Source organism: Wolffia australiana, chromosome 7 (assembly GCF_029677425.1).
Source record: "Wolffia australiana isolate 7733 chromosome 7, ASM2967742v1".
Lineage (NCBI taxonomy): Eukaryota > Viridiplantae > Streptophyta > Magnoliopsida > Alismatales > Araceae > Wolffia > Wolffia australiana.
In genome coordinates, this window is record NC_135841.1 from 14,041,302 (window position 1) to 14,064,757 (window position 23,456).

Sequence of the window (23,456 nt, forward strand, 5' to 3'; positions counted from 1 at the left end):
CAGACGCCGCGTTCCCTGGTCACTACGGATTCCGATATTCCCCTATCTACGCCGGCGTTGTGGCTTTGTGTAGTAGTCTCGAAAGGGGTGTAACTGGATGGATACTTTCGTGATTATTTGGATCGCGTTTGTCTCCATAGCTGTACCGATAGCCTTCGTGAGTGTAATCTACTCTTGCGCAAATGGTGGGTCGGGCAGAGGAAGGGCCGGTGTATCTGGTGGCGGTGGTGGCGGAGACGGTGACAGTGGCAGCGATGGAGGCGGGGGCGGTTGTAGCGGCGGTGGTGGCGGTTGTGGTGGCGGCGGCGGTGACTAAGTACGTGGCTTCTGAACTAAGGATCGGGGTTCAAAATCAAATCGAACCTTTCAGTCGAAAAGTTTGATATAGATTGAGTTCAATATAGATTTCCTGTCAATTCGATTTGAAAAATAGAAGTCGATTGAATTTCATTCAAACTGTTTAAACGAAGCCGAACAGTCGGAGAAAACAACTCCCTCTTATGCTCCCTAGCTCTATATATTTCATTCGCTCTCTCTCTCTCTCTCTCTTTCTCTCTCTCTCTCTCTTTCTCTCTCTCTCTCTCTCTCTCTCCCTCTCTCTCTCTCCCTCTCTCTCTTACTCGTTCTCCCCGCCCTCCCTTTATATCTCTCTCGTTCTCGCTCACTTCCTGTCTCTCTGTCACTCTCTTTGCTCGCTCTCTGTCTCTCTTGTTCTATACTTCTATATCACTTGCTCTCTGTCTCACTTGTTCTCTCTCACTTGCTCTCTGTCTCCTTATTCAACAGGAAAATAGTCAGAAAGGAGAGAATAGAAAGAGATAAGACGGAGCCCGGCAAAATTCAAGATTTAAAAATATTAATAAGGACTCTTAAGAACTCCCGATACATTATTTATGAAATCCATGATGAATGAAAGAAAAATGCTGAACAGTTCCTTTCTTTTACATGCGTATAAACCCGAGCAAGAGTCTTTTGTTTCTAGTTTTTGATTGCATGTTCGTTGTTCGTTTACTGATTACTGGACTTAACGGGTAAATTTTACATCGTTTCAAGTCTTGGTCTGTGGAGGGCGTTGTTCAGGAATCAAGGTTCCAATTCACAGGGTTTCGCAAGTTACTCTATCATCGTTTCAAGTCTTGGTCTGTAGTTCAAAAAGCTGACTTGTGTACTCAATACATCAGTATGTTTATTGTGTATCGGAGGGTATATATGTATGATTAGTTTTGGTTTGCAGATCTTCTAGAAGCCTTTTGAAAAGAATGACCAAAAGACCCTACAAATTCAACTAGTATGAAGGCTACTTTAGCTTACATTATGTGATATTGTCGCATATTGAATTTCTTACAAATATTAAGTCCAAATATTGTTTTGGAGACCCTAAAATGAGACTGATAGAAAAGTGTCATTAATAGCTTAATGAAAACTCAGATAAAAAAATACACATAGGCTGTGACTATTTTTCTGGAATGAAAGCCAATATCAGGCTTTAAAGGTTTATTTAAAACCAATTCTCTTAAAATAAAGAGATTTAGGTAGTCATGGAAATGTTAGTTGTAGAGGATATACACAAACTTATAAAGTTTTCCACTTGGAAAGTTTGCCCATGAATGGAGAGGAACAAAGGGTAGAAGGGTGAAGAAGGGTGAGGTGCCTAAACAATTCTGGAATTAAATTTTTTTTCCGGGGCCTTCCCTACTTAGACTAACTAGGGATTTTTCATGAAACCAATAAACTATAGGTATATAGTTTGACATCCAAAAGACCATTGGCATTACTGCTATAGTACCATTTATTAATGACTGAATATTTAACAAATAGAAAAACGATCAAGGGAAATAAACCATGGAGATGCTATAATTGTTTTCCAATAATACTCCGCTGCTTTTGAACCGTCGGGTACTGTCTTATTCAATGTTCATTCAATTACTATTTTACCTGGAAATGCAAAATGCCAAAACTCGTTGTAACCCCACCTTTGGTTGGCGATGTAAGAATTGCTACTCATAATAAATTTTTATTTAATTTTTAGTTATATAAAGCAGAAAGTATTTTAGCCATTTATATCAAAAGCAAACTTCCTTCTTGCATGTGTGCTCCGCAAGAAGCACATACAATAATAATAGGTAGAGATTTCATAGTTATTTACTGAAACAAGTGAATTTATTGCTAATTATTAGTATCATTACCTTTATGTATGTTCCTAATTAGTTATTCATATCTTCATGTATCAATGAATCACTAAATGATTTAATTTAACGATAGGCTAAGTTTCCAGCTCATAGAAATGTTAAGTTTCCATATAACATTTCCACCTTGTAGGTTGAGCTTCCAAATTAATTATAACATTTCTCCATTAGAAATTTGAAGTGGAAATCAGTATGTCTCAACCATAGGGCTTTATTGATATCAAAGCATAGGGCTTTATTGATATCAAAGACAAGAAACTGGTCTTCAAGCTAACCAGGCCTCTAAATGGTATGAAAAAATCACCCAAAATCCGATATAGGATGTTCAAGTGAATTGATCCATGAATTTGGATATGACTTTTTATCTACCTGTCCACAAGGTTGATTTATCTCAGTCGTTAAGTAAGTGGTCCTTAGACCTGAAACACTAAGAAAATCATATGGAGTGATGATTGTAATTTTATTAGGACCCACACATCCCTAATCACTAGATTCAAAATAGTTTTTTTTAGGATGCATCCATATTTTGATGAAGGCAATTGTATTGTCCGGCTATAATTTTTTTTCTTTATATATTATAAGATACACACTTAAGTAACATGACTGAAGCAAATCCTTGCAAATATACTATTAGTGTAGAGAAATACTTTCCAGTATTTCCTAGTGCATTGGTCCTAATTAGCTTCACATATTGGTGTTTGACAGCTAACCATGTCCTAAGTCATTAGAGTATTATCATACAGTTGATGGATTGAACATGAGAGAATTGATGAAGTCTTTTGTTCCATATGAAATTTGTGATGTAGCTTGTTGCATTGTGTGTTATAGACTGGACCTGATGTAGAGCACTTGTTTGGGATCGCTGCCACATCGTCAAAACCATCTTCATCGTCACCAACAACCAGCTGGCTCGCAGACCGCACGACCAGCATGCTAAGGTTACGGAGAAGAAATCTGAGTTTGACACTCTGGGTGAGAAGCACGACCGCGCCATCAACTGAAATTGAATCTCTCGTTGGCTCGTGCTCGTTTCATTCGCCACTTTATCATGTTTCTGTTTTCACCGTCCGTATCATTGTATTTTTTTATATGTATCGCTGTATCCATTCATATCATTTTATTTTTGCATCATTTTAATCTCCTAGTTTCTTTATTTATTTTGTAAAAGGGGGTCTCTTATTGGACCTCCCCTTGTTGGACTCATTGTAAGGGGCCCATCATGGCTCTATATAAGGCCATGATGGGCACCGCTCATACTTAGATCTGGTTGATTGTTCTTTGGCAGTTACACTTCTAGGTCTCACGAGAGGAAGAGAGGGAAGGAGGAGGAGAGGAGGAAGAAGGGAAGAAGAGGGAAGAAGAGGAAGAAGGGAGGGGGGAAGGAAGAAGTTTGATTGCCACACCGCTGTTGTTTGCTGCCTACCAAGTGTCCCCGCCTTGTACTGTCACCGATTCGCACCGCCGTAGTCATCTTTCAACGCCAGTGGAGATCCCGTGATGTAGGATGTCGTCCGGTCGACACCGAATATGATGGCTCGGTTCGGAAAAGGGGTGATGGTATTAAATGTCGATAGTGTCGTCGTTCGATGGATCTGAAACCCTAACGGGTCAATGTAACTACGATGGATCGTGCAGGTTCGTCGATGATCGGCGGTGGTCGAAGCGGTTGTGGCAGAGAGGTACCAGGCAGCTTGTTGGGCAATGTAAGTGCCGGAGCAATAATAAAGGTTTGAGGAAGAGGAGTCACAATGGGGGCCGAGATGAGCCGGCTCAAGTGTAAAGGCTGAATTTGATTCGCACCATTATGGGGAATTGGCTCAGTCGAATTCAGTCCGGCGTCGTGTGTGGTGGCTAGGCACGTCGACAACACAGAAGAAGTCCCCGGGGCGAGGGTCGAAGATGGGTAGCACACAATCAGGCCATGGCGAGGCGAGCGTTTGTTCCTGATTTGTTTCGGCTGAGGATAGGACAAGGCGTCTTCACCGGTCGGAGTTGTCATGCTGCACCACTGGAGATGGGTATTTGTCTGATGTCCGATCAACGCGGGGGATGGCCATTGTACCGTCGTTGATCAAGCTCTTAAGTAGCTCACAGCCGGAGTTGCAGATTCGAGCCTACTTCTGATCAATCAGCGCCGACAGAACTCCAATCGATGGCTCGACAGAGGTCCAAATGACAGGAGAATTCTGTCGGGAGTAGTCCAACCTGATCGCCAGTAATCCAATGGATCGGCAGACATCCGTCGGGAAGTTCACCTCTCCACAGATCATCAGTTTAAGGTTGCACAGCGAGTTTAATCACCCCCAAAATCAGGAGTTTGTCAATTCCAATTGCAGCGGCCGCCAGGAGAATGGGCACGCCAGAGGAGAAAGTGCGTGGTGAGATTGGTCGCCTCCACAATGTTAGCACGAGGGAAATTGCAAGTACGTCCACCGGTGACTTCGCGTCCTGTCAATAGACAGGCTGATGACAGAGGTTGCTAGGAACATCTTTTCTGCACTTCAGCGCTTGGGCGAGGAGAACGTCTCAACCGTGAGATTTGATTGCCCCAAAGATGAGGAGGAAATAGCTGACGATTGAGTAAAAGAAACTAAGGGAAAGGGAATTCAATTCCCATCCCAATCCTTCCTTCTTCCCTTCCGCTCCTCTTCCTCCTTCCTCTCTAATCTTTCCTCTCTAATCTCTAATCTTCACCGGTCGGAGGGGGTGAGACCATGAATTCACGATGCAATTCTTCTTTGAAATTTAGTGGTCTGATTTTTTTTCGGCGCCCCCCTCTTCCTTTATATAGGGGAGAGGTTTTGGGCCCCATAAATGAATCAACAAAAAGGGGAAATGGCTCCACTAGGGGCCCTTATATAATGGGCCCTCCATTACTCATAGAAGGGGAAAATAAAATAAAAGAAAGAAAAGGGGAAGGGGAAGGGGAAGGTCTGTTCCCTCAACGATACGGGTAGCAGTGCTACGAAAACAAGAAGATAGCAAAGAAAACACAAGACAGAACTAAGAAAAACAACAAAAATCAAAACAAGATAATCGAGCATCTTCACCCTGCTTCCGATGACGGCGGTCGGTGGCACGCACGACTTTGTTGGCGATCCTTGATGGCCTGCGCCATCATCCGTCTGCTCCCCAGCAGTGCTGACTGCACTTGTTGATCCGTCGATATGTTTAGTTGCCTCCCCAAATGCGCGGTGTGTTCACTGCCATCATGTACATCCACCGCGCGTTCGCACAAACAAGCAGGACCCAGCCACCTCTGGTCAACACCCTCGATTTGTCCAATTGCTCCATGTGCGTCGAGTTGCTGGATTAAGCCGATGTTCTTAAGGGAGGGACTGTACACCGTTCGGTTGTTGCCGACTGAACATCTCGCAGTGACATGTAGGGAAAGAATCCCTAGCCAAGAAGCAACAGTTCTGACTTGTGGCTGAAGCAGTGCGAGGCACTTTGTTCCCCTAATCCCTAGCCAAGAAGCAACGCACGATCAGATTCTGACAGCTCGTGATGTGATCTTCCCCACCCACAGATTACTGGAGTCTTACTGCCCCTTCCTAAGTGGTGACGGTCTGCCACTAGAACACTTGAGTATCATGATTCGTTCCGGCAATAGACTTCTGCACAACGCCGTCAAGAGATGTCTGGCGTCTGTACGCTGATATTGCTTGTGTTTATGCATCTCTAGTGGCTGCCCGCGATGTTCCTATCTCAGGCAGCAATGGCGGTCACATGGCTACTTGCAATCATGCCCCAATCTCACAACATCTGAGTGGCTTCCGATCCAACTGCGACTTTACCTTGTCACCTCTCAATGGTCGCATCGCCGGACTCTATCAACGCTCAAGCTTAACTGCCTGTGTATTTCTTCAAATCTCCTCCTCGCCTTCGCTCTGACTTTACCTCGTGCCACAATATCACTGCAATGGAGCTTGTCGTGCAACATCAATGGTGTGACTACGCCTTCCTGCCCCCCTCTGCCCGTGCACTGACAAAGGTTTCAACAACCAGCGATGCCACCGATGAGGTACATTGTCCCCTTCCTCGCCTGTTACATTAGTTTCTTTAGTATATTCTTGACTGCACTCCACCGTGCTCGGTTTAGGTTAGGTGAGCAAATATATCAAGAAACTACGTCAAGAGTGAATATCTAGGTACAGATCAAGCCCATTTGTTATGTGTGAGCGCCAAGGAAAAGTTTTACGTTTGATGCTGTAGTCGTCGTTGTCACTCCGAAGAGGGTCAGAAGGTCACCGTCATCATCATCGGTCGCCCATCCTGAGCTCAGAACTCGGTGAATTCGCACAAGTTGAACCTGCACATACACTCCACCTAGGTCATTTGCACTTACGTAGTAACATTCCAGTTAGGAAATTACCTGTCGGATGATGCCATCGACAATGTCTGGCATCAAGACTACTCAATTAGGTTAAATCTGTCCATGATCCGTCATATTCATGGGCATATAGAACAAGTGCAATGAGCCTAGTGAGGAGTACGAGTGCAAATTTCGCCCTTCGACCCTTTCTTGTCTTCTCTTCTCTAGGCCCCTTTCCGAATTGTATGACTTAAAGAAATAATAATATCTGATGGGATATGCAACTGTTAATACCAATTGAGGCCAAACTTTTGTGGCGCTTGAGATGAATCACTTATGGATTCAAATAGAATTACATTTTTCTCGATCAATTTTGAGGGTGTGTGTGATGAACTCCCTCGTAATTTCCTATTTTCAAGAGTTCATTTTGAAAAATTATAGATATGATATACCTCAAAAAATTTATATTATATGTATACTATTATTAATAGGATTACAGGTGAAAGCTAGTAGATAAATTTATCTCATGTTCTCTTTTCCTCACTTTATGAGTGTGTTTCCGTTAATTTCTGTTCCCAATTACCCCAGGAAATCTTTATCTTCAGAGGACAAAGATTATCTACTGAAGCCTCTTGAATTCCCATGAAACAAATGGCATGATAAAGATGACTTTTATTTCAGGTTGAACTTTTGACTGCAAGAAACTATTTTCATGTATGAAGGACCATGCACATATATGTGAAGTGGGAGGGTTCATTCCAGATTTCAAACAAATCCATTATTTTTAAAAATATCATTCACCAGCTCAATTTGGGGAGATAATTTTCTTACAACCAGGATATTTGAGAAACTACCTTGGGATGTTCATCTATTTCAAAGTTTAGAGCCTCATGAAATGTCATTGTGTCATGAAAATTCAACGCCCAGTGGACTGTGCAAATTTGGCCCCTCAGTTAATGACTTTACATTACTGTTTACATATCATTAATTTTAAATATAAAGATAAATAACTTTATCAAATTGAAACTAGTCAACTCGCACATTCATTGGATGAATACTTTTATCTGTATAAATATTTTTAGTATTTGAAAATTGGTTCAATGACAAAAAACATTGATTTTAGCCTTGAGTTTTTCAATCCTACATTTTTGTGATGAGGTCCTATGTCAGACACCATTTGACAATGGAAACAAGATGTCAACATGGACTTCTCTACCTATCTTGTAAATTCATACCTGAATTAATAAATTTTCTCTCTGAATTCACCAATTAAAGCCGCAAGTTTTTTCAATACTACACCATTTTGGTGACAAGGTCCTATATTGTGGGTCAAATAATAATTGAAATCAGACACCATTTGACAACAGAAAAAAGATGACCAACATGGACTTATCTACCTATCGTGGATATTCATATCTGAATGAATCAATTTTTATAAGAGTCTTTAATAAACTTCTATAGCTATCATGCTAGCACAAGTGTGCTTGGATCCCTTGACACTATATTTACCTGTTTACGCTTTGGCCCATGTTGTTGGCTGATATATGAGACTACTGTTGTATCAGGTTGTACCTGGTAACCATCTACTGGATTTTGCATGCCTGATACTGCCCAAAGGCTTGAACAGCTGGGGGTGCCATGTGGCTCTGGATTTTGCATGCCTCACTTGACCAAAAAGGTTCACTGAGTCAATTATAGTACTATCATTTGAAAACCAATCAGTTGAGTAGTAACTGATATTAGCTGTTTATGAAAATGTAAATGCAAATGCCAATGCACAAGGAGAAGCCATATAAAACATTGAGAAATTAAACTATAATTTTTAGTGATAAAAATAACTGGTGTGAGAACCCAAACTGGTAGTGTCTGTTCCATATTTGAATGGTGGAATTACAGTAGAAAGATATTTACGTGACACAAATTTCAATGGTCCTGGTTTTTTTTCATTTCTATGTTTAATATGACATTGGTGCAACAGATGATTACACTAATTGAGATGCACATTTTCAGGATAATCACAGTGTTGAAACCCTAAAAGTGCTGACAACAGTGTGGAGTGGACATAACGAAGAGACTGGATGAAAATAATTAACCAATGTTTAAACATTTATACCTTGAGATCCCACTATCAGACCAAGCTGAAATTAACCTCTCCATCAATTTGACCCTTCTCCCTTAGTGCTCCTAAGAAAAATCATAAATATTTTTTCATAAATCAGAAACCTTAAATGTAATATTTTATTATAGTTTATCGTTATCCATCATAAATAATGTTATAATTATTAATATTTCTTACAGTATTCAACTACGATTATTTTCGTATCAAGATGTCAGAAATTTTCACCTGAATAGGAACATAATAAATAATTTTAATGTAAATTTATTGACTATAATATTTTTTAGAATATAAAAATATCTTTTGAAACTTTTATAGAAAATGAATAACATGGAATATTTGGCATCAATCAATTAAAATTTTAGAATTTGTCTCCATTAAAGGATGATAATGTAGACAAAAAGATCAATATCTGAGTATGATATATTTCTAATGACATGGTATTTTAATGTCTTTAGTTTTAGGTCTTGTGCTAAATATATCATATACATTAATATAATTTGAAGTTTCATTCACATTGCATGCTTAAAGAATAAAACCAGAAACTTGTGACTCCATTCATATTTGAATTGTATAATAACTTAGCTGGCGTACCAGACAATTCAACAAAATCTATTGTCCCTAATTTCATGTTTTAAAAACAAGACTTCCTTTGTTAATTTTCCTTTATACCAAGGTAGCATACACTCTCGAAATGTCTTTTTTTGGAGTGCTCTGTAGGAAGGTTGAAATCCATGCTATACATGGTCTAAAATGGACACCTTACTGGAATTCAAGGCTATAAGTTTCCTGATTGTACTCTTAGGGTACTGAACTCCATATATATAGTCTACAACAAACATTTTCATAATTATCTAAATTTCTTATTTTGAATAAAGTATGTTGATGAATAACCCCTTACATCCTGATACTTCTTAAACTTCAAGAAAAGTATTCAGATCAACTTTGAGTCAAAGACAAACCTTGAATATGAGATCACAGGCAAGCATTGCAGAAATTCTCTGCAAAGAAACGGAGTATGTAGCGAATATCCTAACAATCATTCAGGAGTTGAGTTGACTCCTTGGGGCTGCATTATGGGAGATCAAACTGGCCTTCTTTCCCAAACCTACCTAACAAAGCATTATGTTTTAGATATGTTAATCGAGAGACTAAACAAGTAGTCTAAAACCAAAGATTTATACAACTTAAGAGAATACATAATTCACTGTACCTCTTTGTATTTTATACAACCATTTTTATAGGGAATGTGTCAGAAATATAGAAGAATGTTTTTAGTATCAATCCACCCTCTGGCCTTCTCATCCAAGAAACAACAACATATTTAAAAGATATAATTATTTCATACCATCATTTTTTATTTATTTCAATATCCCTCTTTATTTCATAGCACTACCTATTTATGCGTTATATTCTGCAATTAATAATATTCTGGTCCCAAATTTTCTTATTATATTCCTATTTACTGTTATATAAAATCTATATGCATTCATTCCCTTTTTATTATTCTATATTATTTTTCAAATTTTTATTTCCTTGTGACGACGACCTTGATTTTCCATTTTACTAAATTTCTAAACTTAGTAGCTTTAATTGATGTTTGTTTGTAATTTTTAGTAGCACATTTGTTTTTTTAACAAGGGAAAATATTAAATTATATGCATAATTGTATATTTAATTTCTCTCGTGTTTATGAATGAACCTTAATTCACATCTCTCTAGGATATACGTAGAATGATTCTTACAGCCTTTGTTACTTTATGTGGCAGTGGATGCTATATCATGCATAGTTTCCCATTCTTCATCAGTTTATTGGCACCATGAAGACAAGCATGAAATTAAAAGGCTTTCCACCTCATCCACTCATCTTCATTTATTTAGGATCAAGGAGTCGAACTTTTGCATTTGAATAGGAAAGGACTTATGAGATGTGTAAATCTATGGGGTAGTGTTTGCCCGTCCCGATACCGGTACCGGATGCCAGTATCGGGATGGATGCTGTACCGGATACCGCAAAGGCAATTTCCGGTATCCGTTTTTTTCGATATCCGGATGTCGGATATCTATATCGGATATCGGTTGCTACAGTGCCAATATCCGATACCTATATCCATCCCAATTCGGCATCCATCTCCGTCTCAAGGGGATAGATGCCGGTATCGGATATCAGATGCGGATATCGAAAACCGATATCCGCATCGAATTATAAATTAAAATAATTTACTTAATTAGATATCCCGCATTACATGTACGTAGGCACGGGTGAACTGAAAGAGCTTTCTGTAGGATAGTAGATCTCAACTATAATATACAGTTCTAGATTTTTAATTTTTTCCATATGGGATAGAAGGATTCGGGTTTTGTGTTAAACTCGGAATCCCTTTATCCCATATGGAAAGATTCAGAAATTTTTCTTTCTATTTATTGGACAGCGCAATGATTAATAAATATATAAATATTCATATATAACGCTCTTAAAAGTAGCGATAATAGATATAGATATTATTTTAATACTAAATAATTTAACATCCTCATTCAATATATACATGGAAATTTTTTAAAAATCTACCATGTGGGATAACGGGATTCAGAGTTTCCATTAACTTTGAATCCTGTTATCCCATATGGAAGAAAAAGAAAATTGCACACTATATATTAACGGGCATTGAACATAAATCAAAACCAAACAATGCGATTGAAACTAACATGTATAATGTGAAAAGTGGTTTATTTTTATCGGTCGATACCGGATACCGGAACCGAGATCCGGATATTGAAAACCGGTATCCGGCATCTGGTATCCGTCTCCAAAATCCGGATATCAGAAAACCGACATCCGGTATCCGATACTGTATTCGTCCTTACCCCCCGATATCCGGTACCGATATCCGTCTAACCCCTGCTAGACAGATATCGCCCAATATCCGATATCCGATATCCGGAACCGTCCCATTTTTTTTGGGATATCGGATATCGGATATCGGTTGTCCGATACCGGATATCGGACGGATATCGGGACGGGCGAACCCTACTATGGGGTACTGATTGGTCCATACTAGGGGTTCTCAGTTGGTGATAAGAGTATTACTAACTAGGCCATTCGTAAGTTCAATATGAACCTAATCAATTGTTTTGTTACCTTACTAGTAGTAATTAGTAAGTGTTGATCCCACAGAGAGCAAGGTAGTTAATTAAGATGAATCTCAATCTGTATTTCAAGTTTCACAATTTCTGAATATTTTTAGAGGGTTTATATTTTTAGAGGGTTTATTTTTGAATAAAAGATAAGCTTACTTTTTCCAATGTACGGAAAAATTCATTTAAGAGCCTGGAGTGATAATGAGTTTTGAGAATTTTTTTTCAGGATTTTTATTGACTCTGGAGAGAGATACAAAATTCGCAGTTAATTGGAACAAAATTTTAATGGACTAGTCCAAATTTTTTGTGTCCTGATCCAGTTTGGACTGATCCTAGTCTGGTCAGATTGACTAGTGAATGCAAAAGGCAAGAAATTATCGTGATGGTTATGTTGAATATCCACATGAGGAGGTTTGGAACTGCTTATAATGAGTGCCCCTTTGCCTCCGTTCTGTTATTTCTCTCCTCTCAATCTTCTCTATATACATATTTCTCCCTCCACACCTCCTTTTCTTCATGGAGAGCTATCGGGGTGAAATTCATTTTTATGGATCTAGTACACTGTCTTCTAAGAAGAATCTCGTATACATCAAGTGGATGCCCACATATGGTCAAATATATGGTGGCTACACTAAGCTCAATAGAAACTTCTCCAATAAGTTGGATTTAATATCTTTTAGAATTTTGAAAAAAATATTAAATAAATTTTTATTAGTTTACTTCTGGTTCCGGTCTGGTTTGACCCTTGGATCTAAGGATGCCAAATCAACTGATCCACCCTCAAATTGAGTAACTATGGTCCCGGTTTGGTTTGATCAAAAGGGTCCTCAGTTCTAAATGTTGAACCCTACTTATACGCATGTAAAAATTAACGGGTTAATATTATTCTTTCATTTGTCGTGGACTTCATGATACACAGTTTCGGGGTTTCTTGGGAATCCTCCTTAATAAATTTAAATATTCTCCTTTTACCATACTCCATCTTCTTGTTTTTATTTTCTACTCTTCAACGAGAACTCAGCATTTCCACCCAATTTCCAGTCAATCATAATCCATACTATACACTCTCCAAGTAGGAAAACAAAATCGCCAGTTTATGAATGTAAACAGATGATTCAACCAACTTGTATGTCTTCAATTGAGCTTTTTTATCCCTAATAATCAACTGCATCAAAGTGTTGATAACACAATAAACTTTTATTTATGACGATATTGGTACCCTAAGATGTTGCGGATTAATGCCAACTTGTAGTTTCCCAATCTCACATGAACGACTTCTTGAGAGACGATTCCACCCTTGGAAAAACTATTTTACCCCGTGGTGGTAAAAAATTAACAAAATCACAAGTTAGGATCAGGAAGGATTGTTTTGCTGTAGTCACAAGCCACATACCAGTCTGCCACCACCACCACCACTGCGATCCACGCTACCGCATACATCAGCCTAGCCACTACAGTCCCGCAACTTGTGCAAGAGTATATTGTAACCCAGAGCATAACAGTTAAAATTATGGAGGAAAAAAACAATTCAAATAATCAGCAACACATCCATCTACTCACGCCCCTTTTGAGACCAATTCACAACCGAAAGGAAGGTGTAAATTCATACACACATTTTACCTTTGAAGTGTCTGATTCTGTAAGTGGCTGGTAGGGGGTGCAAGATTCGCCAACCACTTTTCACCATTTTAAAAATTGAGAAGATAGTTTTCCAACCAGAGAAGTACGCAGTTTTGGCTCACAAAGCAATGGACCAAGCAGATTTCCTTGCCAAATCCTCGTACTGGAGAATTAAAATCCAGCGATTAAACCATATATTTGATGAAATTATTCTCGTTCCAAGCTTCCTGAATTTATATCATTAAAAATGCATGAGGACTGACCATGAACTTGAGTGATTTCCTCCCAATCTCTCATGTAGGCCATACCTGCGATTGTAAAGAATTTTCAAGTTTTCTAGTTGACAACACAATGAATCTGAAATTTTTACGCAAGTGATGCCAAACGATTTATCTTCATTTTTAAAATAAAATCAAATAGAAGTAATTTATAAATCCACATTTAAATAATGTCAAAATATATAAGTTGTTTGTCCACATCGCCTCTGAATTTTTCTAACTAAAATATCATACATTTTTTGTCCATAGTAGGTCAAAGATATCAAACATTATTTTTCTAAATAAAATCACCACATCTCATCTGGATTTCTATAATCAAGTTGCAAATTATATTGCTTAAAAATGTATAGAGTGAATACAAATCAAATAAGCATCAATCCCTCTGGTTAGCTCCACAAGAATCCACAAGAATCAATAGATGATTTTAAAACCACCCAAGTAGAACGAGAGAGATAGAAAGATCAAATACTGAATGAACGAAACTAAACTCGTCGATGAACTTTTTGACGTTATCTCGTACATTTCATCAAACAGCAAGGGCATATTTAAGAGCCCAAATGATTATTACAAAGAAAAAAATACTTTGATCATCATTCCGCATGGCCCAATCGGCGTGAATATAACTCCATGCATTGTGCTGCTCACAACTGTTCTCCTTGATCGAACGATCCATTTTATTCCTGAAAAGAAACTAAACAACTGAAGTCGTTTAGTTGGGTATTTTTGATGATCTTTCTTCTGATTGATCTGCCGGTCATCAGGATCAATGGCGCTTCCAATCTCCTCCTCGATTCTGATCTTTCCTATCCAGATCCATAAGACCCGCCTTCTCACAGAACTTGTTAAAATTTTGGCTCCCAAGTGCTTTTAACAACACATCAGCTATTTGGTTTTCTATTCTCACATAATTCAATACTATGATGCCTTCTTCCAAATAATCCCGAATGAAATGATATATTGTGTCAATGTGTTGCGTAAGGTTGTCATATACTGCATGCCTGCTTAATTCAATTGATGATTCAATATCAACGAAAATATCAAATGTGATGTAATACGCTTCCAGCAAGGATTGATCGGCGCGTATTACGCCACAGTTGAAGACAATGAATCCACGAGATGGTGATATTAAATGATGCTACTTTGAGAAAATAACGACGAGCACAACGAGTTTAACAAACAAGGTTTGAAGATCAGTCAAATTGGCAAAGTTTGATTGATCACAATTGACTTCCCAACATCCCTTTGAACCAAATCAGATGCGTACGACGAAGGGTAAGACACTACCCGTTGGCGTCCAACGTTCCGCGAAAGACGATAAAAGTGCTACCACAAGAAATTTATCTCTATCCACTCGCTAAGTGTATCGTGATGGGTCAATAAGAAAGGTTCCTAACTCTCGAGGCACGAAAAATAATGTGACGAATACTGTAAGGAACGTATTGAACTGCAAAAGTAAAGGGGAATGATCCGGTGGACAAATGAGGTCATTGGAGACGAGCACGACCGAGCAGGAACACGGCCCAACCACCAGGTGTGCGGATGTGGTGGCGGGTTCACGACGGCGAGCGCAACGGCCGGCTGTCGGGACAGAAATGGTCGTGTAGAGCCACGACGCATCCAGCAGCTTGCAAGCGCACGGGTGCGGCACGCGCACGCGGGCACGCGCAGAGCAAGGCCCGATGAGCGCGCGCGCCGGGTGGGGCATGAAGAGGCATTCACACGCGCATTGGCTGGCGCGTCAAAGGTGTAGGCGACCAAGAGCGGGATGCTACGGGCGCGGTGTGGACGCGCCAAGGCGCGCGCACACGCAGTGATGGAGGCGTGGGCGCTAGGAGGCGTGGAGGCCGAGCGGCGTCAGATGCGGCGAGCGGCTGCGATGGCGTCGGCGGTGGTGTTGGCGGCGGCAGCAGCGGCGGCGTGGGCGACGATGGTGACAAAACAGAATGATCCAAGCTCCAACAACCTCCACGCAGGGCCTTTCTTGGGTGTTTCTTGGTCACAACAACCACCAAGAGTGGCAGTTCTTGATGGTAAACCGAAGCTATAGTACCAGCGAGCAAGGGCCACGTCCACGGTGATCTCGTCGTGGAGAGGTGGCCACGATCCCATGTTTTAAAGTCGGCGTCTACGACTAGGAAACTCTATCTCTAAGACATGAAACTAGAAAAACACAAAGATACTGTGATTTTCAAATCTCAAGTCCATCTGTCCTCTTGGGCATGCCATCCTTGTATAGGGCCGTGGGCATGCCCAATCCGGCATAACTTGAGGGAACCATCTCAACACAACAAGAAAATTAAAATCGTTCGAAATGGACGAGGACAAAACACAAACGGCCCGGTCCATAATTCGGCGAGGAAAATTACAACAAAAGACATAAGAAAAATAAACGAAAACATGTGCGGCTTCGTCTTCATTTGGAGTACTTGAACGAGGTGTCGTTGACATCAGCTCGTGCGGCTCGGTGCAGTTGTTGGTGACGTCCCGTCTTGATGTCGAGATTGTCCTCCATCAAAATGATTTGGGAAACTCTCCTCTGAGTTCACAAAGCAACATGCTCAACCAAATTCTTTCACATGTGGCTGAATTAAGAATAATGTATTCAGCAATACAACTACGATCAGATGGTCAAGGGCATTTCTGTCCAACTTTGCCCCAAGCCATTGACAACACCAACCGGAGGCCATTTTTGCCTAGCGGGGGACCAATGCCTATCCAACGGCCGGGGAGGACCACCAGGGCCATCCCCCTCCATCAGATTGCCTATGGGATCCCTCCCAGGCAAAGGGGCCAAGAGCCCCCAATTTGAGTATCTTTCAACCGAGGTTTGCAGAGATGGTGGAAGACTCATTTGAGGCTGAAGGAGCAAGAGGAGGGGTGTGACAACCCTCTGACAGCTCTTAGAGCTCCATAAGGCACTAGAGGAGGTGGAGGAAGACGAAGACTTGCGCCAGCACGGGAGAGAAGTAAGGGGGAAACTGCATACCACAGCTAGGCAACGATGATTGGCACCACCTCCACCTTACTTCGATTTAGGGCAAGTTGGTAAGTTTTCTTTCTCCTAAATTGGATGAGAAACAGTTATACTTTTGCTAATTTGAATATTTCGAGTTTAATATAGACATTGCTGGAGTTTGTTTATCAAAAATTTGTATCATGATTTCGTTTGGACATTTCACATTATATAAGTTTGAGTTTACCAATCTTATAAAAGTTTCAAAACATATTCGTGCCCCTATTCCGTCTTCTATGGGGCATTCTGTTGAACACCTCATGGGCGTTCGACAGAAACACCTTCTTATACCCAATTTTCTCCTATTAAGAAAATATATAATATATAAAAAACATATAAAAACTATATAAAATATATATCTCTCTTAATTGACCTATTCTCGTACATTTTGTCCAACACCCGTGGGGTGTTGGACAAAATATTATATAAACTATAAAAAAACTTTATAAACTATATATAAAATCCTATGTCGACCCCCTTTTGAGCATTTGGCCGAACACCTATTAGGTGTTTGACTAAATCGATCCTTATAACTTCAGAAGACGAACTTAAAAATCTATAAAAAAATACATATAAAAATATCAAAACATCTAAAATACCTATATTAATTCTATACTAAATATTTCACTTATATAAGTAGTCTTCGATATAATTACTTCTTAATTACTAGTATTGACCCTTTATTCCCTCTTAATTGCTCAATATACTTATCTAACCACTTAGTATATTACATTAAATACTTATTCTCTTCATATCTATCTTCTTGATACATATGAATATATACTTCTCTTCCTTAGCTATCTAAATTAAATAAACTTTCCCTATCTATCTAACTTCTGCTATTTCTTATTCTTTACTTTTATTTAACTACTAACTCTTATAAAGTCGTCTATACTTTTTCAGTAACTATATTATTATCCTTCTTAAATACCTAATCGCTTCATTATTTATTATTCTTTGAATCTATAAAAGATAATACACATCTAATATTTTTCCTTCTATACCTATCTTATCAAACTAATATTCCCTACACTTACTAATTACTTAATTCTTCTCATTATCTTTATTATTATTATTATATCTTAATAAATAACAACTCGATTATTGTATACATACCTAAAGGCCAGGCCATGTGGAGACGACCTTACTCACACTATACACTTGAGTAAGTTTCTATATTTTATCAAATTTATTTGATTGCAGGCAAATTAATTTTACACTAACATTTAAAATTAACTACGCAATTGGCCTCCATCAAACATTCCATCATTCCGCCAATCAATCATCACATCTGACACATTCTCTATCTCACTCATGTAGCACTTCACTGTCATTCTGCTTTCATTCCATCTTTTCATAGCTAAATTCAAATTTTATTATAACTGTCTACAATCTTTGTCTCGATACCACCATTTTGCGTACTATCTTCTTGTCACTATCTCTTCTCACATTAATAATCACAATAGAAAGAATATTAAAATTTCAATCATCGTTTCATGTGGAGATGCTTTGCACTCATCATCAGTTAACTATTTCTAAGTAGGTACTGGTATATATATTTCTTGTATCCGACACATTCTCTACCTTACTCACGTAATGCTTTGCTATCATTCTATTATCATTCCATCTTTTCCTTGAGAAATTTTATTTTTAATTATAACTTTCTACAATCTTTGACTCGAAACCACCATTTTGTGTATCATCTTCTCGTCACTATATCTTCTCATATCAATAATCACAACATTAAGAATATTTAATTTTTAATCATCCTTTCTTGTGGAAATGCTTTGTACTCATTACCAGTAAAATATTTCTAACTAGGTACTGGTATATATATTTCCTGAATAATCTCAATTATGGAAAACAAGTAAAATCCAACAATTGAGACTATCACTCTTTTAATCCATGGTTTGGAACTCGAACTATATCCCAATTCTCTTTTGATGTCTCCTTCGCATCCAAATGATCCCTTGCATCTTTTGAAACAGCTGAGAGAATTGTAGAAAGATCTTGGCAATATTTATTTCTCTGTGCCTCTACCACGGTGATAACGTCCTAAAGCCCACTGGCTTTGTGGTGTAGTTCCATCATCATAGCCCGTTGTCTATAGTTTGTAGTAGACATCATGAATAGAGGTAAAGGACCTGACAAGAGAGTCGTTATATTAGCTTCAATGGAAACTTCCTTGTTTGTGTCCATCATTGACTCCCAGCATCTTCTCAGGTCCTTAAGATCAGAGCACTTTGATACCACTTGTTAGCTTCAGAAGAGTCCACAATAATCAATGGATAATTCTAAAACCAACCAAGTAGAAAGAGATAGATAGAGAGATCAAATAATGAATGAAGAAAACTAAAGTCATCAGTGAACTTTCCAACGCTCTACCATACATTTCATCAAATATTAAGGGCATATTTATATGCCAAAATGATTGCTAGAAATAAAAAAGGATTTTGGTTACCGTTCCCCGTGGCCTAGTTGGTGTGAACAAAACTCCATCCATTAGTCGATTTACAACTGTTCACATTCCCTAAATACTCCATTTTATTCCTGAAAAAAATTAACCAAAATCTGAAGTCATTTTAGTTCGTTATTTCCAGTGATATTTCTTCTGATTGACCTGCCGATCATCATGATCAATGATGCTTTCACCAGTAACTTCAATGCAGAAAATGTCTAGGACTCACTTTATGGGAATGTAACTCTAGTTGATTCTCCACATAGAATTTTCACCTATCCATAATAATAATAAGTGCAATGGTGGAACCATTCACGACATCGCCAATGCCCAATTTCAACTGCGGTCAGGGCATTCATATGAAAACAATCCAACTCAAACTGGAAATGGGGGAATCTGCAAGTGGTTCCCCAAAGACGAGCCCAGAATCTCTGTTGCGAGAAAATGACAATATGAAAGAATAAACTCCATAGATGATCTTACCTGCATGCGCCCTACCCATAACTGACGAATAAGATGATTTTATTTTCTATCAAAATTTTATTTTATTTTCTTAAAGTCACAAGGGAAAAGGCAATAAAAGCCCTGCCATTTGATGTAGAGTTCCATAAGTTTTTAATAAAGAGACTCTTCATTTTCTTCATGGATATTGCCCATGGTTAGCTTCCATCCGTAGCCGCAGCCACCCATGAAATGTCTAGCTAGCCACCTGCATGATGCCAGCCTACAAACAGCTCGTGCCTATCAGGCACATGCTCACCTGTAATGAGCATGGCACATCGCAGGTGCATTGACCCACGTGCACTCCACATACGTAACTCACCCTTAACTGTCTTACATTGCCTCCCCTTTGGCTACTCCATTGGTTGTCCGCCCGTCAAACGACTCCCACCATGTTCTGCCTATCCATCACCTGCCTTGAACATCACTGATACTGCTTGCTGCAACCATCCTGTACCAGATTCTTTGATTAGTATGAGTCGGCAGTCTTTTACTAAGAAGCCATCAGATTAGCAAGGAATTTTCTCTAATAGGAGATAAACATGGGTTTTCGTTATACATCGTTATGGAAATTTTTTACTTAAAGATTTAGAGGAATAATGCATTCAAAAGAATTCAATTCAAGAAAATAGAAATACAAAAACAATCAAGGGAAACAAAGACTGAGGACATTAAATTTGATGATTTTTAAGACCTGTTTGTGTTCAGTAATAAGTAAATTATCAACGACCTCATACAGCCTGATAACAATATGGAGTCTGTGTGAGTTTCATGGGATGTTGAACTTTCCATCATTGTGATCATAACTATGGATGCTAATAATGCTTCAACAAATTGATATCTCCGCTCTGCATAAGTGCACATTGGTCAACCTAAACTGTTCACATCAACTTATTTGTTTTATTATTTGATGGCATAAAAACTCTATGAAAACATAATCCCAAAAACTCTATTCATAAATGATATTCTGAAAAATAAGGACTCATTTTTCATAAATTTTGATGTCCCTGGGTATCAAACATGCAATATCCCTCATGCAATAAAATAAAATAGCATGCTCAAAATTTCTAGCTGTATGTTTCCTCTCGGATATCCTGATTTATAACAGAGAGTCAGTAAAATAGTCATTTCCTGAATGAAATAAAAGAATCATACTACAAACAAGAATATCAAAGTAGGAAAGAGATAAATTAAATTAAATTAAATCTTGGATAATAATTTTCCAAAACATAGACATTTACGAAACTTATCTCACTAGTAAAAATACTTCTATTTGGTTTCAGGTTTAGTTATAAACAATGGCCAAAACATTTTCTAAAATGATTTAGACATAACAGCATCAGAAGATAAAGACTGACATAAATTTCAACCATAAGGCATAAAATATGTTATTCAAAGTATATAAATTACTAATATTGATGGTTGACCTTGCCTTAATAAAGTCGATAATTGTATACATAATTGATGCATGTAGAGATGAAGAATTGTATGTATGTTGGTTACTTTATAGTATATCTATTTCTGAATAAATAAAAGCAAATATTATTTTTCTAACTTTAAATAAGTATTCTAATTTAAATTCTAAAAATAAGTGTTAGGTACCTGTGAAAGAAATTGAACTGTTAGATTTTGTTTTTTCCAATTCAGGCTTCATGAAAAAAATTGAGTATTCAATTATGTTCGAATTTTGTAATGATGATATTAATTAACACATCAGATTAAATCAATACGTTGTAAATGTTATACAACGACTCAAAGTAATAAACATCTTAGGGAATGTGTTTTGAGTTACTTGTCTAGTGTTGTTTGGTGGTAAATACTCATTTAAATGTGATTTTAGGTGAATTAGCAATCATTAGGTGATCAGGACGCAGTAAGTTAGAGTATGTTTTATCTGCATCATTTAAATTTGATTTAAAGTGAGCTAGAAATCAATGTGATTTATACTTGATTCCCACCTTCCTCCTCTATGGAGACCTATCGTACAGCTTTCTAGAGTAGCCATGAGGATGGCGATCGCCGGAGCTGCTGCTGCTTTGTCACTGCCAGTGGAAGTCTTGGCAGTTCCTTGTACTGTTCCACCATCGTCACCTTCGGCTCTATCGCTGCCGCACCTCCTCGGCCATTCATGCAGCCGCCTGCGTCCGGCCTTCTCGACCCCTCGCGTGATGGTGCGCCCCTGCCGCCTAGGGCAACCGCCGTCAGTACCCTAGGCGGACGCCGCCCAACCCCTAGCCAACCTCGATTGGTCGACCAAGGCCGATCGAGGCTGCCACCGCGATTCTGTGCAGATGTCCCACAACTACCGCGCACAGCCATTACCACCGTGACTGTTGACTCCCGCCGTGTGAGATCACCCATTGTCCGTTGTCGCTGTGAGTCCTTGCGCAGGCCGTTGTGATCACTTCCGAGGATGTCAACTATCTCCCTATATCTGCGGTGTGAGATCACTCAAACTGTCACCAACTTGAGTCATAGGTTTAGCTACCGAATCATGAGATAGTGAAATTCATTCGTGGCGTCAAATTGGTGACACTCTCGGCGACTGTCATGGACACTCGTAGGCATTGATTGTCCTCCACCTCGTCAACCTTCGAGCTGGTCCGTCGGGTCATTGGGAGCTTGTCCGCTAACCTAGACCACTCTGTCGTTTATAAAGCCATAACACATACTTTCACTACATCATCTTCTTCTTAAGGTATCTTTTCATTGGTTTCATTACGCATGCATCATCCTTCCTCTCCTTGTAGTGCAATACGAGCCGTCGATCCTGACACGTCGTGTTATATCACAACATGATGTCATCAACCCTCAACGGTTTCGACGGAATGATGTCGCTTCATCTACTTCAACTTAGCCCCTGAAAAGTCCAAATTATGTCATTATTTTAATCCACACATAACCAAAAATATATATGAAAATTCCACTTAAATACTCTATAACTATTATAGGTCAAGAAACGGGTCTATCCGCTGAGAAGCAGAAATTTAATTTCAGAAACTTTTTCAGCTTGGAAGGAGGGAAATAAATTTAAAAGTCAAAAATATAATTTATGGGATTGTTCTGTAGTTTTCTTTAATTTATATCGTTCCCTATGATTTAAATTGAAGCATACTTACAAAGAAAAATACCAAAAATATTGTACAATAAAGTTTCTAATTTTAGCTAATAGCAGAAATTGAAAAAATATATTTATAATTTTTGGTAATTTAATTTACACGAAAAACTACCAGAAATACTAAAAACGAGAGTTAGAGATTTTTTAGTTTTTTTAAATGTTAAAATCACAGGAAATTGATTATTTTACTTTTAGGGATATTCCCTGATTTTTTCAGGATTTGCAAATGCAGAAAATAGTTTTTCATGATTTTGAAATGCAAAAAACATGAAAGTTACATGTTCTTGCGAACGCTGCCGCCATCGGTGGCGGCAATACAACAGCGACGACGAGTAACAACATTGTCTCATTCGGGCCTTTGGGTTGGCGGCCTGAATCATGTTTGCAAAATGACCTAAGGGGTTAGCCCAATTGGGCTTGGCACAACTAAGAATATATATTTTTATTAGTTCTTTTATAACTCCAGTTCAGCACGGTTTGACCCAATTCGAACCAGGTACGGGCAGTTCGGGGTGATTCGGAACTTAGCCATTATATTGGCTAAGTCCTAAAGGTGGTGCCCCTACTTCCCAGCGGTCACTCCGCTGTCCGCGCGTGTGACCTTGGTTGGTGCCGTGCAGTGCACACCACCACACGACATCGATAGCGATGGGCAAAAATCAAATTTTTTTATGGCTTTACATATTTTTTAATGTGATTTCTTTTTGGGATTA

At 38.8% G+C, this 23,456-nt stretch overlaps 1 long non-coding RNA gene across 1 annotated transcript; it reads left to right on the forward strand.

The window, feature by feature from the left end:
* On the forward strand, window positions 1-1,233 carry LOC144705728 (uncharacterized). Its single transcript, XR_013582094.1, has 2 exons — window positions 1-316; window positions 1,054-1,233. It is a non-coding gene; the product is annotated as an uncharacterized LOC144705728 (long non-coding RNA).
* Window positions 1,234-23,456: the final 22,223 nt, after the last annotated feature.